The 20,122-nt window shown below is 50.4% G+C and overlaps 1 long non-coding RNA gene across 1 annotated transcript; it reads left to right on the top strand.

Moving 5' to 3' along the window:
* Nucleotides 1–11,885: 11,885 nt before the first annotated feature.
* On the top strand, nucleotides 11,886–17,212 carry LOC128572914 (uncharacterized). Its single transcript, XR_008376277.1, has 3 exons — nucleotides 11,886–12,040; nucleotides 16,143–16,259; nucleotides 17,092–17,212. It is a non-coding gene; the product is annotated as an uncharacterized LOC128572914 (long non-coding RNA).
* The last annotated feature ends 2,910 nt before the right edge of the window (nucleotides 17,213–20,122 follow it).

Below are 20,122 nucleotides of genomic sequence, written 5' to 3'. Positions count from 1 at the left end.
GTATGTGGCTAGCGCCCTAACCACTGAGCGACAGGCACTGAGCCATATACTGATATTTTTAAACAGCAAACAGCATCGGTTTCAAATATATCATTGCATAATTCTGTTCACTTTGGATATTAGTTGTTTTTTCGTTTACTTTATTGTTCTAAACCGTCTAATTTTTAGTAAGTGCATACATTTTGTAGGATGTATCACAAAGCCAATTTTGTTCCAAGAGAATGCTCTCGAAAAAGTGGTCACTAAGGAAATTGCAAAAAGGCAGTGTGTTACACTGTGTTAAAATTGGGCTATTTCCAAATCACGTTTTGGAAATCCTAGCTTTAAGGCAGGAAATGTAATAAGAATTTCATTTACCAGGTGTGATCATAAAACAATAAAGGTAGTTTTCTTATGTTTCCTGTAAACTGGGCCAGGAAATAATTTCAAATCCAGGAGGAAATCCAAGCGTCATATCCAGGAGGAAATCGAAGCGTCGTGAGAGTGATGCCATATATTGGAATAGCCTTTATTCCCACAGTCTGTGTTTTGAGAAAACAGCACTTGGTTAAGGTCTGGAATGTTTGCTAAGTGTGTATCATTTTTGCAATGCACATATGTTGCAAATGTCTTCCACTATAGCTGCTGAAGAGACCCTCAACAAATAGGGTAAAAATGTTCCACTGGTAAACTTTATATTTTTCTTTTTCAGTAATAAAATTCATTTTATGTATTCTCTCACCAATCCTTGTTAGGTGGAGCTAATGTTATTTCTTCTCTGTTTTTAAGCTTTATCGTGGTATGATGGTTACAGAACACACTAAACTATTTACAGGGTCAAATATGATGAGCTTTGACATATACTCACCCGTGAGATCATCACCACAGTCAAGATAGTGCGGAACTGCCCAGAAAAGTTCACTCAGGGCCTTTGTACCCCCACGATGCCTCCTCAGCCCACCCCATCCTCAGGGAAACACTGGTCTGCTTTTTGTCACTAAAGGATAATTTGCATTTTCTAGCATTTAATGTAAGTGTGGTTATAGGTGTGGACTGCGTCCTCACTCTCGGCACTTGTTACGTGGATGAGCCGTTCTGGCACCTGGTTAACATCACGAGCACACCAGCATGTGCCTCCCGTGGAGTGGGAGCGGCTCAGCGCACCTACCACCTGCCCATGGACATGGACATTGTTTCCACTGTCCACCATTTCAAATAAAGCTGGTGTGAACATTCGTGCACAAGTTATTCTTAGGAGGGGAATGGCTGAACCATATGGTTGGTACACTGTATTTTTTTGTCTGTTTTGGGACAGTGTCTTGCTCTGTTGCCCAAGCTGGGGTGCAGTGGTGAGATCCCAGCTCACTGCAGACTCCAGCTCCTGGGCTCAAGCGATCCTCCTGCCTCAGCCTCCTGAGCAGCTGGGACTACATGGGTGAGCTGCCGCACCTGTCTATATTTTTAATTTTTAAAAATCCACCATCCAGTTTTCCAAAGTGGTTGTCCTGGAAACCTCCAGGTTCTGTTCTGACATGTAAAGTACTTGGAAGTTGTCTCAACCTCTTTCTCATCAAAAAAAGGTGAAAAATGGAAAATCAGTGATTTTTCTTAAATGTATTAGAAAGTTGAGGTCATAGGGCAAAATGCGGTCCTATAACTGCAAAGTCAGATGGATATGAGGACTTCGGTTTCTGGGAGTCAGAAGCTGCAGGGCCTGCGTTAGGGATTCAGACCACATGGGAGCATCTAACAGGGTGGTTCAATGTCATCTAGCAACTGTGTCAGCTCTGGGCTGGTTTTAGTTAACTGATTTTTCTCCTCATTATGAGCTGTATTTTGCTGCACCAATGATAATGTGAATCTTACTCTTTTATGTGCTCGATATTTTTGTGTTTCTATAGATGTTCTTACTCTCTGTTCTGGAAGGCAGTCTAATTACTTTCTAATAGCTTGACTCTGCTGCCTGCTGGGTGGTACCACCCCTGGCCGCTGTTCCCTCACCTGCCCACTGGCCAGGACGATGGATACTCAGGCCTCCCCAGATCCTGGGAATGAACTCTCTAAACAGCAAAGGAAAAGTTCAGGCTATAGAAAATTGCCAACTCCTCTCATTTCACTGATGTCAAAGTAAAGTTTCTTCCTGTAAAGTTAGAAATTGTAACATTTTCATATTTTGAGAAATGAATTAAAATGTCTGCATTTAGAAAACCTTAAAGCAGGTTAGAAAATTGTGTTTCCATAGTATCTCATTGTGCACATGAGACCTTTTTACTCAGGTGATATATAGCGGTTTTAATTTTTGGTGGTGGTTATTGTTTCTGTTGTTTTTAAGTGAAAATGTTAGGAAAAATAGAGTCACAAAAGCATAAAGGTTGTTTTTATGAAAACAAAACCACATTTCATTTGCTTTTTATCTTTGTAAAACAGTGAACAGTCACTTCACCATGTTATTGTCTTGAGAATGTAAAGTATATTTTCTTTTCTTTTTCTTTTTTTAGAGACAGAGCTTCAAGCTGTCACCCTGGGTAGAGTCCCGTGGCATCACAGCTCACAGCAACCTCAAACTCTTGGGTTTAAGTGATTTTCTTGCCTCAGCCTCCCAAGTAGCTGAGACTACAGGTGTCCACCACAACGCCTGGCTATTTTTTGGTTGTAGTTGTCATTGTTGTTTGGCGGGCCAGGGCTAGATTCAAACTCACCAGCTCTGATGTATGTGGCTGGTGCCTTAGCCGCTTGAGCTACAGGTACCAAGCCAAGAATGTAAAGTATATTTTCAAATGTAAAGTTGAGTTTAAAGCACTGGGTTCTGGAATGGTTGACTTCAGCCTCTGTTTGGGACATGCACCGGGTCATTAGTTCCCCAGCCCAGCAGGGTGACTGTCCCCACGTGCCGTGCCCACTGCAGCCATTCCTGAGCCATTTCCCTTTTCTGGCCCATTTGAAGAGAGGCAGATGGTGCGGACCCTGCTGCGGCCTCCCCCAAGTTGAGTCAAGTCCTCAGCATGGATTGTCCCCGTGCTCCACACCTGGCTATGTGACGAGTTTGTTTATGGAAGGTGTGTTCTTCCCGGGTGAAGGATACGACCACAGCCTAGACTCTGTGATCTAATTGTACATACCCCCATGTTAATCTGAAATACAAAGAGAAAAGGTACTGAAAGGTGTTGTATTCTCACTCACCATTAAAACATCTTGAGGGACAGACGAACCCGTGCTGCAGGTCGGGGACAGGCAGAGGAGTGTCAGTGCTGCCAGGATGGGGTGCCGGGGAGGAGGCATGATGAGGAGGCGGCCCTGCGGCTCGTTTGCAAACAACACTGTATATCCTGAAATATTTCTGATATTTTGGTTCAGGAGTTTTAGGGAAGGTAAAGATGACTCTAGTTTGAGCTGATTAAACAGGTGTTTTACTGAATCACAAGTGGGACTGATTTGTCTGAGAAAGATCACTTTCTCGGCTCCTTAATGAAGCATTTAGTTTGGTTCAGTCTCATGAGAATGTGTGGTACACACCACGCCCGCTGCAGGGGGGTCGGCACACCCTTGTCTAGAGTGGCCACAAGCCAGAAATGGCAGCTGCTGTGTCAGAGCATGGGCCTCATCGTAGTGGGTTGTCGTCAGGTGGTGGGAGCTGTCCCCGGGTGCTGTTGCTTTTAGGTGACTGTAAGAATACAATCTAGGCCTTAGCAGGCAGTAAGTCTGCACTGACTGTTTGCCTGGTGCTTGGGCGTATCAGTTGGGGGTCAGCTCAGGGCTCGAGGGCTGCAGACCCTGGCCAGGGGCTCCAGAGGAGCAGGGCTGTGTGCCCAGCCTCTTCTTGCTGGCAGCTCCGTCCCAGTTTCCACCCAGAGCAGACCACAGAGCCTCAGGAGGTCCCCTGGGACCTCGGATGTCTCCGTATGTCCACCTGCACATCTGGCCCAGAAACTCAGCAATTTCATCACTGCTGTCACCACCAGAGAGAATTCTCCCCTACTGCTATTGTTTGAAACCCACAGCTCCTGATTGGAAATCATGGTATCTGTTAGCAGAGTGTGGCCCACCAAGCCCCAGCTCGAGGGGCCCTGGAGACATGAGTGTCCCATGTCCACACCCAGGGCAGGGGATCCTCCAGGTTTCAAAGAGGATTCAGATGCCAACCACTGACAAGAGTGTGAAGATGAGCACCCTGGGTCCTGCAGAGCTGCAGACGCGTGGTAGAGACGAGAGGCGCTCCCTGACCTGCGTGCTTCTCGCACTGCGGCTTAGTGAGAGCTGCGACCTGTTCCAATGTGAGGTCAGGCATGCAGGGAGTTGGAATCTCACGGTTTCTTCATTGGACAATGGAAATTGCATATGTGAGCAATTGAACTTATAGGTCCTAGTGACTTTAGGCACCCCGCGTTGGCAGAGAATAAATCACAAACTCCCAACGCTGGCATCTGAACATGGGCAATGAGGCTGCTGGTGATGGCGCAAGGATTGATTAGGAAGCTGAAAAGTTTTCACACACAATAGTATTGATGAGTCTGATATTGCTGAGTGTCACAGAATAGACCATTAGGTCCAGTGTCTTGAATATAGTTCTTAAAACCACATTACTGATTAGGGGTTCCGGGGTAAAGGGGTCATCGCCTTAGTTCTTCCTGGGAGTGATTTCTATTATCTGCTAAACCAGAGACCAAATGAGAAAGAAAAGGAACTTAGGGTTTCTGGTGTTCAGGGTCTTCTGCGAGAAAATGTGGCTCAAACTCCACCAGAAATACCCCTCAAAGACGTGACATTTTGGATCATTAGTTTTCTCCTGATTTTTTTTTTTTGAAGGGGGGAGAGAAATTGCCTTGTTTTATGATTATACACACGTATTAAGTATGAAAACTTGTTGGCTTCAGGTCCGATTTGGAAATTTTCAGTGGGATGGGGAGAATCAGAATTGCACAGGCCCCGCCACCTCCACCATGGTCCAGCCAGGGGGACATGTCCACCCTCCCCACCTCGTTCCCTTTTCCTCTCAGCCTTCTTGCTCATCGTCTCTGTTCGCTTTCCTCCCTTGGATCCTGTTACTGAATATTCCCTTGCAGCTGCATCCGACTTCCCCTGCAGCTCTTGCCTCTGGCTTTTCTCCCACGTCATTGTTCTTTCTCACAATCTATTCTCTGTGTGACCCCCGTGGAGGAGGGCTGGGTGATGCCCAGTGAGAAACATGCGGGGTTCACCCCGAGTGGGGCCACCGGAATCCTACATCTGCTGTCTCCAAAGACACCAATCAGATAGCGGCAAAATGAAATATTTCTCAAATTTCTCATTCAGGAACAAACTTTGGGGAGACTCATCACCTGCAGTTAAATAGCCAGTTTGCTGACTGTCCTGTGCATGGATCTGCATCTGCTGCCACATCAGGACAGCAGTCTGAGGGCCCCTGGCAGACAGCAGCAACTGCGACTCACAGAAGCTGGTGTGCCCGTGTCTGTCCCATGGTTAAGAGTCTGATATGGGCTTCACTGGGCTGAACTCAAGTGTCTGGTTCCAGGCATGTCTGTGTCCCGCCCTTCCAGCCCCTAGGATGACCCCCCACCCCACTGACCCCCCACTTCCCTCGTTCAATCCCCCTCAGACTCCCCTCTGGCTGCTTTCCTGACCTTGGGGTTATTTTGGGCCCCCCAGATGACCCAGGATCATCTCTCCATCCTAAGGGCAGCTATTTGCTAGAATTTGAATTCCTGCTTGCTGGGCCAGGAGACGTGTGCAGGGTCCGGGATTAGGACTCAAGACATGTCTGGGGATTGTTGTCTGCTAATTACAGCTGGTAGACCTCTTAGATTATGCCTTTAAATAGTTCCCTTTGCACAGCCACAGTATGAACTAAGTTACTCATGTGATGTTTGAAGGTATCAGTGTATTTTAAACCCTCATATGTGCTTGTCACATGCGAACACCTGCCAGGCTCTGTAATAAGCTTGTTTACCCTCTTTATTCTTCAACCATTCTCTGAAAACATATTTACTGGCCTGGTCAGCTGTCCTCTTCCTCTCCAGATTGAAGTTGTTTAGCAGGAGTGAGTTGTTCCTTACATCTCAATTTCTGTATCTCTAAAGTGAGATTTTTTGAACTTCTTGCCAATTTGTCGTAAACATCCGTCATGAAATACTGTCTGTTGCAACGAAACTCGTGATGCACATGGGGAGAAGATGTCCCTCCAAATGTTGAGAAATTTTGTAAAGTTGCTTACAATTTTATTTGACTTTCTCTTTATTGAAATATCTTTTTTTTGTTTCTAGTATATAAAAGTATACACTTGGGTGGCACCTGTGGCTCAGTGGGTAGGGCGCTGGCCCCATATACTGAGGAAGGTGGGTTCTAACACGGCCCCGGTCAAACAAAAAAATAGCTGGGCGTTGTGGCAGGCGTCTGTAGTCCCAACTACTCGGGAGGCTGAGGCAAGAGGATCACCTAAGCCTAGAAGTTGGAGGTTGCTGTGAGCTGTGGCACCACGGCACTCTACCGAGGGTGAAAAAGTGAAACTCTGTCTCTACACACACACACCCCAAAAAAGTATACTTTTTATTTCATCTTCTTAGAAGGAAAGGGAGAGTGAGAAGGAAGGAGGGTGGGGAATGAGGGAGAGGGGAGAGAGCACAGAGAAGGCATGGATTCTAAAGCTAGAAAGGAAGAGTCTCTTTTTTGTTTAAGAGACAAGGTCTCAGTCTGTCTTCCAGGCTGGAGTGCTGTGGTGTTGTCACAGCTCACCGCAGCCTCCAACTCCTGGGCTGAAGAGATCCCCCACCCTCTGCTTCCTGAGTAGCTGGGGCAGGTGCCTCCATGCCTGGCTATTTTTTTTTTTAAGTTTTTGTGGAAATGGAGTTTTGCTATCTTGGCCAGGCTGGTCTTGAACTGGGCTCAAGCCATCCTCCCGCCTTAGCTTCCCACAGCTCTGAGCAACTGCACCTGGCTTGAAATATGGGTTGTCAGGAGGGTGTAGTTCATGTGTGAGAATTCACCTACAGCCATGAGTCTAAACAAGGACTTGCTCTTTTTATGCTGGGCCTTGGCAAGCACAGGGCTGAGTGTCATGGCAGGTGGGTGGCGGTACCAGCTCCTTGCACACCTCATTCGGACATTTGCTGCAATATTCAGTGATTCAGGGAGGGCAAGATGCCTGACTCACTGATTGCTTGGGAGTTTCCTGGTTTTCGAATTCCTCCCAGTATTTTATTGTATTCCTGGTCTCAACCCACGTGGTATGACATTTGGAGACGAGATAAGCTGCCTGTTGGGGAAGGAGCTCAAGGAAGAAGAAACGGATAACCCTGCGCTTGTAGTTTTAAAATACCACAGACAAAATGTCTTTTGAGGCCTTGAGACCTCCATGTGCCTGATTTTGGGGAGGGGGGACAAACATCACCTCCCGTTTCAACCTCCTCCTTTTGGGCTCCCCCCTCCCTGCCAGGCAGCCGCTTCCCCAGGAGGCATCACCCCCACTTTGCTGGAGTTTCTCTTTAACCTGCTCTGGTTTCCCGGAAGGTGCTTTAGGCCCTTCTGTTCTGATGCTGCCTGGGGCTGACCTGTGCTGCTCATCCCAGTCAGAGCTCACCTGCTCCCAGCCCAGCTGGTCCTGTGGACAGGCAGTGTCCAAGGCCTGGTGTTTTCAGGCCCCAGGCAGCCTTCTCAGGAGCAGCTTCTCAGGAGTGGCCTGAAAGATGGGATGTCTGTGCCCTTAGGGGCCGCAGGGGACATAATTGGTCTGTCAGGGCCATGGTGAATTTCACTTTGAAATATGACTGTCAACAGTTGCTCTTAAAACTGCAGGTAACCCACCAGACTTTGACTTGCTGATTTAAAGGAAACCCCCCTCACCCCATTCTCCTGGCTAAGCCCCCCTCACCCCCATCACTAACCTTTTCCATGTCACTTTAAAAAGCACAGAACACATTTGTCAAAACAGTGGCTTGTTTTTGCTTTTGAGTCTGAATAGCACTTATGCTGCATCTGATGGTTCTCTCCAGTAAACAGGAGATGCCTTTTGGTATATGATGGATGGACATGCAGCAAACCCTGCCCCACCTGGGGCTGGAGAGAAGTGCCCTTCCCTGAGCTGGTCAGATTCAGTGCCACCCGTGTGTCCCCAGCTGGCTTGCCTGGGCTTCTCCTGTGGTAGGCAGGGTGCTGCTCACTGGGTGCACACTCGTGATGTAGTGACCCCCTCCAGCACTGGTCACTGCAGGCCTCTGAGGGAGCCCCCATCAGCAGAGACCCTACAGGTCGTCTGTCTGTTTCTCTTCTCAGGCTTCTCAGGGGGGTAGGGGAGTGGCAGCCCCGGTGATGCCCATGTGGGCTGGAGCCGTTGGCCTTCCCCCCCCACCCCTGGATGCTGTTGGCGTGTGGCAGCATTTACACCATGGCAATGAGCAAACACCACCAAAGGGCCCCCAAAGATCTTCTTTGTAAGAACTAGCTGTTATATATTTACCAGCAAAACTTTGCCAGGAAGGAAGCTTCTGGCCCATGGCATTGCTGCTCACTGAGGCCCAGGCCTTCTGAGTTGTCTAGTGTGTGTGTGTGTGTATGTGTGTGTGTGCGCAGGCCGGGTGGGGGGTGGTGGAGAGACACAGATGCAGGGACAGAGAGACAAGGCCTAAATCTAAACACCATGGAGGCTGCGTTCTGTGCTGAGGCAGAGGAGGCGAGGGCAGCTTGGTAGGGAGCTGACCATCTCCTGCAGGCACAAAGGCAGGAATGAAAACAGACACTACTGGGGGGGGAGAGGGGCAAACACTTACTTTTTTGTTTCTGTTTGTTTTTAAAGACGGTCTTGTAGGGTCACCCAGGCTGGACTGCCAAGGTGTCATCACAGCTCACTGCAGCCTCCAGCTCCTGGGCTTACGTGGTCCTCCTGCCTCTGCCTCCTGAGTAGTTGGGACACAGGTGTCCACTGTGCCTGACCTTATTGGTGGTTTGATAGTCAACTTCTCTTTAACTTCTCAGTGCCTGGCATGCTGTCTTGAAGATTGTTTGGCTAGCATTTCATAGGTATTCCATGAGTATTTTTTCTTTTTTTTATTAAATCATAACTGTATATATTGATATGATCATGGGGCATCATACACTTGCTTCATAGACCATTTGACACATTTTCATCACAATGGTTAACATAGCCTTCCTGGCATTATCTCAGTTACTGTGCCAAAACATTTACATTCTACATTTACCAAGTTTCGCAAATACCCCTGTAAGATGCACCACAGGTGTGATCCCACCAATCCCCCTCCCTCTACCCACCACCCCCCTCCCTCCCCTCCCTTTCCCACATCCCCCTATTGTTAGGTTGTAACTGGGTTATAGCTTTCATGTGAGAGCCCCAAATTAGTTTCATAGTAGGGCTGAGTACACTGGATACTTTTTCTTCCATTCTTGAGATACTTTACTAAGAAGAATATGTTCCAGCTCCATCCATGTAAACATGAAAGAGGTAAAGTCTCCATCTTTCTTTAAGGCTGCATAATATTCCATGGTGTACATATTCCACAATTTATTAATCCATTCGTGGATCGATGGGCACTTGGGCTTTTTCCATGACTGAGGACCCCCCCGGGCAATTGAAGCAGCTTCAAAAATACACTACTGGGACTTGATCAAACCAAAAAGCTTCTGCACAGCCAAGAACACAGTAAGTAAAGCAAGCAAACAGCCCTCAGAATGGGAGAAGATATTTGCAGGGTATATCTCTGACAAAGGTTTAATAACCAGAATCCACAGAGAACTCAAATGCATCAGCAAGAAAAAAACAAGGGATCCCATCGCAGGCTGGGCAAGGGATTTGAAGAGAAACTTCTCTGAAGAGTATTTTTTCAACTGAAAGTTGTGCAGGTAATTGAGGAGCAAAGGCCATTGTGCATTGGGAAAAGAATTGGAGAAAAGAGAGTTCTGGGGATTTTGTAGGTGGAACCTTCTAGGCTTCGAGAGCAGGGAGCCAGCCAGCACTTTGAGAAAGTGAGGGATAGAGTAGCTGGATTGAGGAACCTCGCCGGGAGCCTGCAGCCTCGCTCCCAACACCACCTGGGCAAGGACAGTTGGAGAAGAGTCAGTGCTGACTCCAAGATTTTGAGAATGGAGAATGGAGGAAGGAGAAGCGGGGTGGGGAGAAACTGAAAAGCAATTGTTTGGGAGGAAAAAAAGGATGAGTTCAGTTTACCAAATACTAATTTCAGGTCTGTGTGGGGTCTGGCAGAGGCTTTTTAGCTCCATGTGGCCCCATCTGTCTAATTTTGCTTTGGTCACTTGTGCTTTGGGTGTTACTCCAGAAGTCCTTGCCCAGACACTGTCTCCAAGTCTTTCTCAGTATTTTCTTTTAGTGGTAGCTTCAGGTCTTAGGTTTCAGTCTTTCATCCATTTTGATTTGGTTTTTGACATTTCTTATGTTCCCTGAAAAGTTGATATTGGAGCTGAGCTGTGAAGATGGAGAATGGTTTCTAGAGAGACTGTGATTCTAGTTACATTTGTGCCCTATATGAAATTAGGTGAAATGAGGTATATTCATTGGGGTATTTTTTGAGACTGTAACAGAGAAACCCCAGTCATGGTGGTTTAAAGAAGATAGAAATTTATTTCCTTCCTAAGTGATAAAATATCTGTCTTAACTAGTTGAGATTAGTCTCAGTGGTGGATGGAGTCCCCACTTAGCAGAGGCTGCTGCCATAGTGCTCACAGCGAGGTCATACTTCAGCATCAGCAGACAGAGCTTTGGAGAAATGGCCAAACTCAGACCCCAAACCTGCCTCTCTGGTAAGCACCTGCATTTTTTTCTTTTTCTTTTTTTCCATTAATTATTTTCTTTTTTTTTATTTTTCTTTTTTTATTATTAAATCATAGCTGTGTACATTTGTGCAATCAAGGGGTACAATGTGCTGGTTTCATATACGATCTGAAATATTTTCATCAAACTGTTCAACGTAGCCTTCATGGCATTTTCTTAGTTATTGTATGTAGACATTTGTATTCTGCCTTTAGTAAGTTTTGCCTGTACCCATTCTAAGATGCATCGTAGGTGTGGCCCCACCCGCACCTGTGTTTTGGTGAGATCTCTAGGTTGACCCATGTGTGCAGCAAAACTTGCGAAGCACTGGCTAGGGTTTCTCTTTCATGGTTAAGTCTGGAAATGATCCACCAAGCCCTAGTGTGTGCGCCATGAGGTCACCAAGACTTTGTTTTTAAATCTCTGACCTCATGTACGTATCTTCATTCATGGTCATCTGGGTCCAAGATGGCTGCACCTGCTCCATACATTGCACCCACATTCCACACAAGGGTAGTTCCCAGGAGCTGCTCCCCACGTGTGCTGGCTTCCCACTGCTGGCATTTTGGGGTATAAAAGAAAGGGAGGAAACCAAAGTATAAGAGTCGTCCTCAAGCTAACAGGCCATGGTAATTGCTTGGGAGAAAAGCCTTGATAAATTGCTTGCACCCAAATCCTCAGCACAGGGACTGTCTCTGGGAGAACTCAAGTGGAGACAGGCAGTGAAATCGACAGCACCCTCTCCCCACCCCTGACTTGTAGCCAGGGGAACAGCTGGCTCCAGAGACGCCCCACCAGGGAGCGGACCAGCACCCTCGGCTTTGCCTTTCAGCCACTGAGGTCACCTTTCTAGAAGCTGATGTTTGCTGGGCCACTTGCTAGAACATGTGAATCTGTTAAACAGCTGATGGGAGATGAGGCTTTCAGTCCTCGGCCACATCTTTAAGGATGAGGAGCCTGGTGTCCTACAGAGTAGGAAGTCATGAAGCCTGGCTAGCAGCTGTCAGAGCTGCCTGAATGAAAATCAATTTGCGGTTTTAGTTGGTTGGCTTACAAAGATAAATAACAGGAAATAAGCAAAAGCCTGTAGAGGCTGTGAGGTAGAACAGGAAATTCTGTGAGTGTTGTTCAGGGCAGAGGAAGCTGTGAAGACGTGCACTTATGAATGTGCCCCTCAACTTCCGTAGCACCAGGCTCACCTGTGGTTTCTGAAACTGGGAAGTTCTGGAATTGTGCCTGGGCTCCATGCAAAGTCCTTTTGGAAGCTCCCGTGTGCTGGCCCAGTGAATTCTGGTGAGTGGGAGTCTTGCATTGTTTTTCCCTGAGGAGTTTTGGGTTATCGGGATAATCCGTGCCTGGAAGTAGGGTAGGGTGGTGTTTCCCAGGGCATCTCAGCCCCAAGCAGCAGGAGAGTTGTGCTGGGAAAGACACGTGTCACAGAGACTGACTCTCACGGGCACAGGGACTGGGACACATCACCGTGACGCAGGGTGGTGGCGTTGCACCCGGAGAAATGCAGCTGTGAAAAACTGATCTCACTGCTGAGACACTGTGTCTGAGGCACCTCAGTTTGCCTTGAGCTCAGGGCTTTGAATGAGCTGCTGCCCATTTTTTCTAACAATTTCAGACATTGGTGTAAAAGGCTGTGGGAGGCCTGGTTCTGCCTCACCGGCTTTCAGGTGTGGTGACATCTTGCTCTTTGTGTTTCTCTCACAGCACATGTGGAGGTTTGGGTGTGAGTGGCCTGTGTGCAGCCACCGCCTGTTCTGTTGCCACACCATCCTCCTCTCCCAGGCCCGGCTCTGGTGCAGGGAGAGGCTTTGCAGAGACAACTTGGCTGTGATGAAAACCTGCCATGAGGTCGTGGTGGGAGGGAGTGCCCTTCCGTGAGCCGGCTGTGGTGTTTTGTCATGTGGGGTTTGGATGGGAGCAGCCGAAGGGCATCTGGCTGAGCACCTGTGGGGTGCATTCCTGTGCAGATGGGGCTGCAGGGAAGGTGTGGGTGCCGTGGTGGGCACCATTCTGCAGGGACAACTTGTCTGTGGGGGGTGTCCTGTGTCCTCAGCTCAAGTCTTGAAGGCTGGGGCTGCCCATACCACCCCCTCTCCTGGTCAGGGAGTGGGCCCATCCAGACCCTGTGGTGCCGTGGCAAGAAAGACCCCCAGAAAGTCCACAGGGGACCAGGGAAGGAGGGGCCCTTAGGAGGTCAGGCTGCTCCTGGGAGGGCCGTGGGTGCCAAAGACAGGTTCTGGATGCCCCGAGAGGCCCCAGGGCTGCATCCATGCAGGGCGTGTGCTGTCTGCAGGGCTGCGGGGGCTTGCCATGGGCACTGGCTCATCCTTGTTCCTCACCCTCTGACCACTGTGCATGTCTCCTGGACCGATGCACCTGGGTTTTTAGCACCTGACCTGGTTCACAGACACTTTCCACAGTCTTGTAAATCTAACTGGGAAAGCGTCCATAGACTATCTCCTAACCAGTGTGTGAAGTCTTCTCGGGATGTCTCTGGAGACAGGCAGGACTGCGCTCAGAACACTGAACTCTTTGCTAGCTCTTTTAGCACATGGTCACTGTTAGCTCTGCTTCTCCTGGGGGACCTGTCTTGTGAGGACATTAGGTCCTTTGTGTGCAGATTGTACATGCACGTACCTGACCTGTGGTGACATGGAGACAACACACATTTTCTGGGTCTCCACTGACAGCCTTTGCAGCTCTCAGAAGCAGGCGTGCACTGTGGTCATCACACGTCAGCGCTTCCCTCAGAGGCAGCTGCTTTAGTGTCACATCCATGGCCCGTACTAACAATGTTCCCTCCTTAGTGGGCCCCATGGTGCTGGCTGCGGGCCCCAAATTCTACTTGTTCTTTGACTTCCAGACCTTAGATCCCCAAGAGCTCGGTTAGTATCTTTTTGGATCCTAGAAATCTTTTCAGAGCCCCCGTGGGAGAGCCACAGACTCAGCGACAATGGGCGTCCATCACAGCAGAGGGACCACCCAGCCCCCAGGGTTTTCTGCTTTTCTGGAAGGACGTGTGAGGAGAGAAAGGTTAAGGGCAAAGTCATTCAAGCTCTCCTAGACTTGTCCCCTAGAGAGGACAGCCGAGACCCCAAATGCCCACTGCCTACCATCATGAGGGCCAAAACCAATAGTGAATAGTGGGCGGCAAATGCCCAGCACAGAGCTGAGCGCTGGACAGTTTGTTAGTTTACAGTAAAAGTGACCAAGCCTACACTTCACTTCCACTTACTCCAGCACCCGAGTCACGAGTAGCTGCTGCCCAGATGGCCGTGTCGGAAAGAGTAACAGGTGAGCCGAAAACTTGGCCACCCAGGAGACAGAGCATGATCACAGGACTGGGGAATTAAAACCATTGTTTAGCGTGTTTTCATTGACACATGGTAATTGCTGTGTTCACGGAACACACTTTGACGTTGGGATACGTGTCTGCGTTGTGCAGAGACCCAGTCGGGGCAGGACCTGCCACGTCATGCACTCGTTGTTAAACATTCAGAAGCCTATCTGCTTGTGGTTCTGTGCTGCGCACTGTTTTTCCTGCTGACTTTGTGCCTTTTGACCCACCTCTCTGTCCTCCCCTGTCCCAGCCTCGGGTAACCCAGGCTGTTCCCTCGGCTCCAGTGAGATCCAGATTCCACACACGGGTGAGACAGGGCGGTGTTCGCCTTTCCGTGTCTGGCTCACCCAACACCGTGTCCTCTAGGTTCTCCTGCGTCTCTGTAAGTGGCAGAATTTAATTTTTTAAAAGGCAGAACAGTGTCCCGTGGCGCGCACACGCAGTCCTCCCTCTACTCCACCCCGTGGCGTGCGCACGCAGTCCTCTCTTTACTTTGGTGTCCCGTGACGTGCGCGCACGCAGCCTCCCTCTACTGTGGCGTCCCGTGGCGCGCGCACGCAGCCTCCCTCTACTGTGGTGTCCCGTGACGTGCGCGCACGCAGCCTCCCTCTACTGTGGCGTCCCGTGGCGCGCGCACGCAGCCCTCCCTCTACTGTGGGGTCCCGTGGCGCGCGCACGCAGCCCTCCCTCTACGCCACCCCGTGGCGTGCGCACGCAGCCCTCTCTTTACTTTGGTGTCCCGTGACGTGCGCGCACGCAGCCTCCCTCTACTGTGGCGTCCCCTGGCGCGCGCATGCAGCCCTCCCTCTACTCTGACGTCCCGTGATGTGCGCGCACACCGCGCTTCCTTTATTCGTTTGCTGAGGAGATTTGGTACCTTTGCTCCATAGATAGCGCTTCCACGAACACGGGTACAGACGTGCAGACCCTGTTGGACGCACTGATTTCTTTCCTTGGGCATAAACCCAGTAGGGTGGGCTGCTGGATTGCATGAGACCTAATTTGTTAATATGTTGAGAAACCATGCTGTTTTCCATAATGACATGCGAAACTGTAAAATTTTGGAATTATGAGTGATAACTCCTGTAGGGGACATGCCACTTACGGAAAGGTAAACTGAGACCCAGGGAGGTGCAGCCGGGAGGAAGCAGTGTTGGGACCACAACCGTTTTCCTCTGAGCCTCTTGTGTGAAGATTATATCTAAGAGTCTCCGGTGAGCACTGGACATACCATGTGGTACCTGCTGTGTGTCGTGTGTTAAGACTGTGACGCACACTGCGTGCTCTGCGGTAAGTGCGTGCGTGCGCAGCATGTAAAGCCTGCCTTGAGTGCGGTGCGCAGCGTGTAAAGCCTGCCTTGAGTGCCGTGCGCAGCGTGTAAAGCCTGCCTTGAGTGCGGTGCGCAGCGTGTAAAGCCCGTGGTGAGCGCCATGCGCCGTGCGTGACCATTGTGTACAGTGTGTAAAGCGTGCGTGACCACTGTGCACAGCGTGTAAAGCCTGCAGGGAGTGCGGTGTGCGGCGTGTGAGCATTGTGCAGGATGTCCTCTCTGTTCTTGAATCTGAGGTGGTCCGGGGAGCAGTAATTGAAGAACCGGGCTGGAATGGAAGTCCAGACATTGCTGACTGGGGGCCTTGCAGCAGGAAGGAGGCCTGTCCGTGGGGCCCAGCCGTGCAGCCTCCCGTTTCCAAGGGCACTGATGTGGCCGCAGTGACAGGATCCTTCCACTGGATGTGGCCTCATGGGGCACACATGGAATTTCTTGGCCACCACCCTGGCCCTAAACCAGGCTCTTCTTGAGCCCCGGGGAGAAGCATTTTGTTCCCTGGTGACTCAAGAATTGGGTCCTCACCACAGCTCAAGGTGACAGTAGCTGGAGCAAGTATTGTCCCCAGATCCAGCACCCCCAGGCCTGGAGGATCAGTCTACTGTGCCCCTCAGAGGGCTCCTCACTTGCCATACATCTTGGGTTTCCCTGCCCCCACCACATGCCCCCCTGGCATCTGCTGGCTGTCACCAGCCTCACTTCTTTGTCCTCTGCAGGTAACCAGGATTCCGGCCTGTCCACGGCAGAACCAAGTTCCAAAGAGAAGGGGGGACCCAGACGTCCTGTCCAGCTGGCGTCAAGCAGACACTGGAACCTGACTGAGACACACCACAGTGAGTCTGTAGTGTCTAAATATCACCTCTGTGTTGCCAGCTCCTGTGTGCTGTGCACTTCTCCTCTGGGTCACAAAGGGTGATTTGCACCTGTCTCTAAGGGGATTTGGTTGGTTTTGCTATTTTCCTAGGATAGGACTTTCTCTGATACTCATTGGACTATTGGAAAGACAAGTAATTCTCACTTCACACTAGATAATTTCATGAAATAAAGTTTATATTTGCCATTGTGGGAAAAATATTGTGTCTCAGTTGCTCACATACCCTAAGAACAATGGTGTGGAAGTTTGTTGAGGAGAAGTTCCTTCTGATGAAAAGTTCCACTCCTGGTTCACCTGATGAAGGCAGGGTTAGGTTAGTGTCTAGGTCCCCGGGCAGCTAGAATGTCCTCTGCTGGGTTTCCTGTCAGGGCACTGGCACAGCCTTCTCTGTGTGATGCTGTGTTCCCTGCATAGTCCACCTCTGCATTCCTGAGCGTGCAGGTCTTGGTAAGTGCTTACTGACTCGACAAGCTGGTGGAGCTGATTATGACAATTGAACGTCCATGGACACTTGGCACTTGGCAGTGACCTAGGGAGGGCTCCCCCGACCCCCAGGGGAAAGGTAACGAAAAGAAATCATTTTCTCTCAGGAAGCATGCTGCAAAGTCTGATCATGTAGAAAGGCCAAGCCCCTGGTTTGAAAGTCACATATGACAGTCCCCAAGACAGATATCCCAATTTTTAGGTAAATTGCTGTCTATAGATAACCAGGTGTAAAGTTGTGCCCCGTGTGTTGGGGGGGTCTTCATTCTTCTGAAATGTGACTCCTCAGTCCATGTCATTATCAACAGAGAGCCGCTGGGCGCTAGTTAGCAGCAATGATGGCCGCTGTCACCATAGTGACTGTTCTGTATCAGACACCGTACACCCTGTTTCTACTCTCCTGAGCACCCTGCCACTGCCATTCCTGTGATGAATGAGGCGTCAGAAGGCAGGGGGGACAGGCTGGTTGTCCAGCCGTCAGAGGGCAGTGGGGACAGGCTGGTCGTCCAGGTGTCAGAGGGCAAGGGGGACAGGCTGGTCGTCCAGCCGTCAGAGGGCAGGCGGGACGGCTGGTTGTCCAGATGTCAGAGGGCAGGTGGGACAGGCTGGTTGTCCAGGTGTCAGGGGGCAGGGGGGACAGGCTGGTTGTCCAGGTGTCGGGGGGCAGGGAGGACAGGCTGGTCGTCCAGATGTCAGAGGGCAGGCAGGACGGCTGGTTGTCCAAGTGTCAGAGGGCAGGCGGGATGGCTGGTTGTCCAAGTGTCAGAGGGCAGGTGGGACAGGCTTGTTGTCCAGGCGTCAGAGGGCAGGTGGGACCTTATATGTCATGGTATCTTTTCGCTGCTGTGGTGTCTGAGTTCCACTCACTCTGAAACAGTTTCCGGAAGAGGATCATATACACTTTCCAAGCAGAAACAAGTTATTTTCAGGTAAAACTCGCTGTGTACTCTCCTCATATAGCCAGATTAAATATTCAGTTTTAATTAAACTGTTCAGAGGTGCCATCGGATGTGGCTGGTATGATTTCAGATGCTTTCTTCTGCAGCATGCCAGGCACATACTGTGACCCCAGGACTCAGTGGGCACCATGCTGGTTTGCAGAGTGCGGTTTGCCCTTCTGGTCCCAGTGGAGGTAACAGCATGCACAGGCCCCATGGACCATGTGTGGCTGTACATGGACTGCATGTGTGTCTGGGCAGCCTGCCTGGTCCTCTCTGGGGCAACAGCCCTTCATTCATTAATTCATTTGCTAAAAAAGTGGACTTCGAGGGTTGCTTCTTTACTAGGCAAATTGAGACATCTCCTGCCTCGGAGGGGCTAAGACAGCAGGGGAAGGAAAGTTATGGTAGCCCAAGCCTGGGAGGCTCATCTTGGAGAGCAGAGGGGGCTGTCTCAGATGCAGCAATGGGCAGCTGGCAGCCCTCCTGGGTTGCTGAGGTTTGTAGGCTGCCCGACACCCACTCTCTTTGTTACCAAAGTCCTGTGTTTAGAGGGGCACACTCTCTGCTTTACCCCTGAGGATACTTGTCAGGACTGGTGAGTGTGTGAGCCTGAGAAGGAGAACTGAGCACCTTCCAGCAGGTCCACAGCCCACAGCAGCCGAGACGTCTCTGGCGGGTCCAGAGGGTGACACCCTACTTTGTCTGAGCCCGTGTTCAAGGTCACCACCTCTTATCATGGATGTGACAGCTTGGGCCACACACGCTCTGCTGAGGAATTCTTGCTGCTCCTCCAAACCCCCAATATCTGATCAGACTTGGGATTGTGCTGCAGTCCCAGAGCGGCCCCTGGGCTGGTCAGGGTTGGGTGGCTGGTGGCCGTTTGGACCGGCCAAGCCCTGCCCGGAGCTGCCAGCGGCAGCCATAGCAGCAATGCCACTGTGAGCCCTGCTTACCCCAAAGCAGACTTTTATTTTGGAGATGTCAATCTGTGGGGACTTACTGGCTTGTGAAGGAGGCCACTGTCTTCACTGTTTTTTTTTTTTTTTTTTTTTTTTGGCCGGGGCTGGGTTTGAACCCACCACCTCCGGCATATGGGACCAGCGCCCTACTCCTTGAGCCACAGGCGCCACCCAGACTTTTTTTTTTTTTTATTTATTTTTTATTTTTGGCCGGGGCTGGGCTTGAACCCACCACCTCCAGCATATGGGACCGGCGCCCTACCCGTTGAGCCACAGGCGCCGCCCTTCACTGTTTTTATTTAAAGGCGTTTACCGTCCATGAGAGCCAGCAGCTTGCAGCATATCTAGAAGAGAGCAGCAGTGCTCTGATCCTCCCTCTCACTGCTGAATCTGCTGCAGCCTCCAGGGCCTGAGGAGGCAGCTTCCACGCCAGCTTCCTCCGTGGGCAGCGTCCACCATCACCTGCCCCCAAGCCCAGGGGCCCTGGGGTCTCTTAGCGCCTCCTCGTCTATACCACCGACATGCCCAGCGTTAGACTCAGCGTTTCAAAGAGGGTAAATCGGGTCCTGGCCATATCCTAGGGAACCCCATGAGGCAGGTCCTACGATGGCCCCTATTTTATGGAGGAGGAAATGTGGCTTAGAAAGGCAGTTTGCGAGCTGGGTCATCACACTGTGTAAGGGGCTCTGCTGGATGGCAGGAGCCCCCCCTTTACTTTAGGGACATGCCCTCTCCCAGTTACAATAAATTCAATTTGATGTAACACCTACTCCTTGCTAGCTATGTATTTATTTGTCTCACTTATTACAATTTAAAGGCGGTTTCCCATATAGCTGTTCAAGTGACTTACTTTAACCTCATTTTGGGGAGGGGGAAATGGACACTCGTGGAGGGGGGGAGAATGGGCTGGGCCCAAGTCGTGTCACTGATAAGTGACAGGCTCAGTGTGGACCCTGAGCCGGGGGCCCCAGTGTCATTCTGTTCTGTGTCTGGCCCCAGTGAGGTGCCCCATGTATCAGGTACTGCAATGACCAGGAACTTACCTTTGGAAATCGCATCACGATTCGCACGTCATGTCCAGGTGGCACCATCAGCTCATCGTCCCCCTTGTGTGAAAGAGTAAACAAGCTTTGGGGGTAAATATGTTTTCAAAATGCGGCAGAGCTGGGTCCACCCCAGCTCTCTTTAGTTCCCAAGCCCTTTCTTCCTAAACCAGCAGGAAGCAGGGCCAGGCTCGAGCTGGGTTGGGTGTTCCAGGGCCTGGGAGAGGCACCTGCGTCTTAAACATGGGAGCAGCAGGGTCCTGTGAGGCACGTCTGTGGGGTGTGACACAGTCATGACAGGGTCTGGACAGCAGGGCACAGCTGCTCCAGGCAGGACGGGAAGGGCACACTTGGGTGGAGGCCATGCAGGGACCTGGAGAGCCCAGGGAGCCGGAG

The sequence above is a fragment of the Nycticebus coucang genome, chromosome 20 (assembly GCF_027406575.1).
Source record: "Nycticebus coucang isolate mNycCou1 chromosome 20, mNycCou1.pri, whole genome shotgun sequence".
NCBI lineage: Eukaryota > Metazoa > Chordata > Mammalia > Primates > Lorisidae > Nycticebus > Nycticebus coucang.
This window is presented reverse-complemented; position numbering and strand designations above follow the sequence as displayed.